Below are 6,180 nucleotides of genomic sequence, written 5' to 3'. Positions count from 1 at the left end.
TTTGGAGTACTGTTAAATGAAGATCACAACTAGGTCACAACTAGCAAGATCCCTATACTTGATTTTCAATTAGATCTGGCATGGTACCGAAGGATTGGCGTATAGCAGAGGTAGTGCCATTATCTAAAAAAGATTCCAAAAATCATCCGGGTAACTACAGGCCGATTAGTTTGACATCTATAGTGGGGAAACCATTGGAAGGAATTCTAAGGGATAGCATACAGGAGTATCTGCAGACCACTAAGATTATTAGCAAGAACCAGCATGGGTTTGTGAGGGATAGATCATGTCAAACTAATTTAGATAACTTCTATGAGGAAGTAAGCGACAATCTTGAACAAGTAAAAGCAGTGGATGTGGTCTACTTAGATTTTGCAAAAGCCTTCGATACGGTGCCTCACAGGAGATTAATCATCAAATTAAAAGAGCTTGGCCTAGGAAAAACTGTTTGTACATGGATAAATAACTGGCTGGAAAACAGGGTACAGCGAGCAGTGGTCAACGGGAAGTCCTCAAGCTGGACTCCAGTAGTCAGCGGAATACCACAGGGGTCCGTACTCGAGCCACTACTGTTCAACATATTTATCAATGACCTAGAAATAGGCCTGGAGAGCACAGAGTCAATCTTTGCAGATGATAGTAAACTGTGTAGGGTAATTAATACAGAAATAGATGTAGAGTCTCTGCAGAATGACTTATCTAAACTTGAAATCTGGGCATCTAAATGGAGAATGAGTTTCAATATAGAAAAATGCAAGGTTATGCATTTCGGGACTAAAAACAAACTTGCATCCTACATATTAAACGGGTAACAGTTTTGAAAAAGGATTTGGGGGCACTAATTGATAATAAACTAAATAACCATATACAATGTCAAAGCACAGTAAAGAAGGCAAGTAAGATGTTAGCATGCATAAAATGGGGAATTGAGACAAAGGACGAGGATGTAATTCTGCCACTGTACAAATCATTGGTACGTCCGTACCTGGAATATTGTGTTCAGTTTTGGGCACCACGGTATAAGAAAGATATCGGTGAACACGAAAGGGTTCAAAGGCGAGCTACTAAATTGATTAAAGGGCTAGAGGGACTGGATTACAAGTAAAGGCTTACTAGGTTGAACATGTATACACTGGAAAAGAGGCATCTAAGAGGAGACATTATTAATGTCTTCAAATATGTAAAGGGGCACTACAAAGAGTTATCAAAATAATTATTTATTAAAAGAACTTTGTTTAGGACACGTGGGCACTCGCTGAGGCTGGAGGAGAGAAAATTCTGCACGCAATGGAGGAAAGGGTTCTTCACTGTTAGGGCAATAAGGATTTGGAATTCCTTGCCAGGGAAAGTGGTAATGGTGGACACTGTAAATGCATTTAAAAGGGGATTGGATGAATTTCTGATTGGAAAGGATATCCAAGATTACAACATTTAAAATACTGAAGTTGTCAATCCGGGTATAACATGATTTGCAGTTGTTAACTAGTCATGAAACATTCTTCAGTAGGTACATTAAAATCAACTCAACTTAATACAGGTTGAGCGCGATGGGCATTTTGCCTCTTTTCAACCTCGAATACTATGTTACTACAGTATGTACTGAAAAGATTAAAGAAAATCAGGAAAAAAGGTAAAAAAATCCACATGCTGAACGCATACGTGGAGAGTGCTAAAGTAGTTCCACTTACGAATCGTAGAATTAAAAAGTCACTGTGTACCGAAGAGATTAAATAAAATCAAGAATACAAGGTCAAAACATCCACATGCTGACTGCATGCATGGAGAGCACTAAAGTAGTTCCACCTACGAATCTTCACCCCTATGCGGGGACCGGCTATTTGTGGGTTAAGTCTCAGTTTTCTGTTCAGTATATGTAGGAGCAGCGCCTCTTTCCTGGAAGTCGCAATGTTTAACAGGCGTCTGTGTGTTCTGATCCCCGGGAGGTTGATGCCGCCGTCTTCCCGAGGATCGTGGATTCCGGGTCTGAGGCGGGTGGGAGGCGTGGCCTAATGCGTTTCACTCGGCTTTGCGACCCGTGCTTTGTCAGGGACTGTTAGGTGATGTGCATCCTGAAGTCTTCTTATGGTGTTTAATTCCCTCTGATTGGTTTATGCTAATTCATATTCTCATTCGTTCTTGCAGCTGTCAGTCTTGTCTAATCTCATCAGGTGTTTCTAATTCATGAATTTGGAATGTCAGTCTGCAGTTTGAAGTTGCTGCTAGTATTTTGATTTATTTTGTTACTTTAATGGTTTCACATCAAGCAGTGTCGGACTGGGGTATGAAGGGCCCACCGGGGAAATGCAGTAATAGGGGCCCACGCTTAGAGGCTTGGCTAACTAGCAGTGCATGTTCTGGGCCCCTTGTTAAATATATATAGTAATAACACTGTAGAAAGAACACCATAGTCCTGTGCAATATAATGTAACATATGGACAATGTGTAATTCAAGTGCAAAATCTGATCCCTAGAGGAGGAGGTAGCCCCCCCCCCCAGGCAGGGGGGACCACAGGTGGTTTCCCCTGTACCCCTGTGGGCCAGTCCGACCCTGACATCAAGGATTCTCTGTTTTCACTTTAGGAGGCAGTATAAAGTATTTGCAAAAGAGGACATGAATGAAGCGATAATGAATATATATATATATATATATATATATATATATATAAAGGATATATTTTCCTCTTTTTTTGAATAAAGAATATAAAGATGAGTTACATATATATATATATATATATATATACATACATACACACACACACACACACACACACACACACACACACACACATGAATAAGTAATTTGTGTCCCTAATATGTGTCTGAATAAGCTTAGTGTTTTATTTGATGGGCAGATGCAATAGGGAAATGGTGTTTAAAACTATATGGTGTAAATATAATAATAATAATAATAATAATAATAGTAGTAAAAGTAATAGTAACAGATTTGTTTGTGTTTGAGTCTGTTTACATTCTACTAGAGCTTTCATTAAGCAACTATAATACTGAGTGTATCGGTTTCCTCTTTTTTTTTCTCCCCCCCCCCCCATTATTATTAAACACTGTGTGTTTAAAGGGAGCTTAGTATCTGATGGGCTTTCCTTATGATCCTATAGCTTGTGAAGAACTGCAACATTTGACTACATTTGACTACAGTTTTTTATCTGTAGAGATTAACTTCTTTTTAGATACATTTGTTGCTTTAGTGAATGTAGTTTTTCTTGTATGGGTGGGTGGTACGGGATCTGGTCTGAAGATCGACACTGTCTAGGTCGACAATGTTTAGGTCGACCACTATAGCTCAACAGTCAATAGGTCGACAGGGTCTGAAGGTCGACAGGGTTTCTAGGTCGACATGTGCTAGGTTGACAGGTCAAAAGGTCGACATGAGTTTTTCACATTTTCATTTTTTGAACTTTTTCATACTTAATGATCCACAAGGACTACGAATGGAACGGTAGTCTGTGCCGAGTGAAGCGGTAGCGGAGCGAGGCACCTTGCCCAAAGCATGGTGAGCGTAGCGAGCCTTACGAGGGGACACGGTGCACTAACTGGGCTTCCCGGTCACTGTACGGAGAAAACAACACCAAAAAAACATGAAAAACTCATGTTGACCTTTTGACCTGTCGACCTAGCACGTCGACCTAGAAACCCTGTCGACCTTCAGACCCTGTCGACCTATAGTGGTCGACCTAAACATTGTCAACCTAGACACTGTCGATTTGATAATCCACACCCGCGTGGTACATAGAAATTTCTTTGGATATATTTGTTGCTCATTAAATATCTTTGTTATTTGGTATGGGTATGTAATATAATATACAGCAGTATATAGAAATTCTGGAGTCATTTTATAATAGGAATGGAGCTTCCTTGCTCTTCTTCTTGAGTTGTTGTCCTTCTTGCTTGCCCTGGGATATTAATCTCACACTTTTCGGTTTTAACTTGTTACATTGTTCAGCCCCCTTCCTCAGCAGTTTATACACAGAGTTATATTACTGTACCTAGGGTTCACAAATGGTCTCCCATTTACTACTTGCTAGGCCCACCCTGCTTAGCTTCCAAGTTCGAGATGGAGTTGGGCGTCCCATGGGTGGTATGACAGTATTGTCAGACAAGAGGAACAGAAAACAAAAGAAATCATGAAGAAACTTTCAAGACAAGAAACCCAGAATAAGCACAATGAACAGGGAGATGACCCAGAAGATAATCTGAATACTTTTTTAGAACTAATATAGGAGGAACAATTCCTACCGGACACAAAAACACAAACAGGCTTATCAAAAAGAAAAAACCTGGACACAGAATCATCTGAAGAGGAACCAGAGGAGGAAAAAGTAAAGCAGAAACACAGAAAGACAAATTCAGAAAAATCTATTAAGAGGAAGAAGAAAAATCACTAGGCATCTACAATATAAGCAAAAACAAACTTACAAATGCACAAAGAAGCGTTCTCACAAAGGGTTTAAAGTTTGCACCCTCCAATAAGCTCAACAAATTCCAGTCATTTATAGATCTACATCAGTTTATAAGAAAACTTACCCTCAAGAAATTTTTCAAACGCAATAAAAGGAAACCAGATGAAGCAACCACTAGTGAACCAACTTCAGACAATTACAAACACACTAACCTAAAAGAAAAATCTAAATTCTATCCCAAACACATTAAAGGACAATTTTTCAAAGCATTCGAGAAATGGTAGAACGAGATCTTGAAAACCTCTCACCACATCCAGAAACAAAAGAAAACTCAACCTCGCAAACGAAGAAAGAAAAGGCCTAAGGGAACTTAAAGACAACAAGAGAATAGTAGTGAAACCTGCGGACAAAGGAGGGGGAATTGTAATCTTGGATATAGACAAATACCATCAGGAAGCAGTAAGACTCCTTGCTGATAAAGAAACATATGAAGAACTACTATCTAATCCCATCGAGGCATATAAAAAAACAATACAACCTACTGGCAAAGGAAGGGACTATAAAAGGGATTCTAAACAAGAAAGAGAAAATCTTTCTCCAACAAACAAATCCAAGGACACGAGTGTTCTACTTCCTACCCAAACTTCATAAGAACATCATAAATCCACCAGGAAGACCGATAATATCAGGCATCAGCTTGTTAACTCCCACCTATCAGAATACATAGACAAAACCATACAACCACTGATGTCACAACAAAAAAGCTATTTGAAGGACACTACCCAAATTCTATGACTTCTGGATGAAACGCAATGGGATGACAACTATAGACTAGTGACATACGATGTAAAGGCACCATACACGTGCATAGACGACCAAGAAGGATGTAAAGCCATAACACAAATCCTAGAAAACCAATCAGATTTACCAGGTGACCAAATGAGCTTTGTAGTAAAGGGCATTAAATTTATACTTAGCCACAACACTTTTTGGTTTAACAACACCCACTTTAGACAGGTTCGCAGAACAGCTATGGGCACTAAATCCCCCCCGCTACATGAACCTTTTTATGTCACAGTGGAAGGAGAACTTCATTTGGAAAAACAATCCTCAATTGGAGCACATAGTGATATGGAAATGTAACATCAATGACATCATAGTTATCTGGAACGGAACATCATATGAGCTAATGGAATTTACAAACCATATTAACACTAACAGTCTAAATCTTCAATTCACAGAAATGCAAAGTAAAAAAGTAATTAACTTCTTGGACCTCACAATCTACATTGATGATGGGAAACTACACACCAAGACATTTATCAAACCCGTAGACTGCAACAACTTCATACCAGCATCCAGCAACCACCATAGAAACTGGATAAAAAGCATCCCAGGAGGAAAGTTCAAGAGATTCAGAAGGAACTGCTCAACAAACAAAGTCACTAAACGAAATATTCCTGGAAAGAAATTACAATGAGGATATCATTCAAAAGGCCCTAGAGTCAACAAAAACAACAAAAAGAGAAGACCTCTTGAGATACAAAGATAAAGAAACAGAAGAAATAAAATATGTAACCTTAATCACTGACTACAATAGTCAATACAGAAGTTTTGAAAAAATCATCAGAAAAAACTGTCCTATCCTCAGGCAAGATGAAGAAATAAAAGAATACATACAGGGACATCCAAGAATAATATATAGAAAGGCACCAAACATCAGGAATGAACTAGTTTCCAGTTTTTTACCAACATCCAATAAAGA

This window comes from Pseudophryne corroboree, chromosome 4 (genome assembly GCF_028390025.1).
Source record: "Pseudophryne corroboree isolate aPseCor3 chromosome 4, aPseCor3.hap2, whole genome shotgun sequence".
In the NCBI taxonomy this organism is placed as follows: domain Eukaryota; kingdom Metazoa; phylum Chordata; class Amphibia; order Anura; family Myobatrachidae; genus Pseudophryne; species Pseudophryne corroboree.
This window is presented reverse-complemented; position numbering follows the sequence as displayed.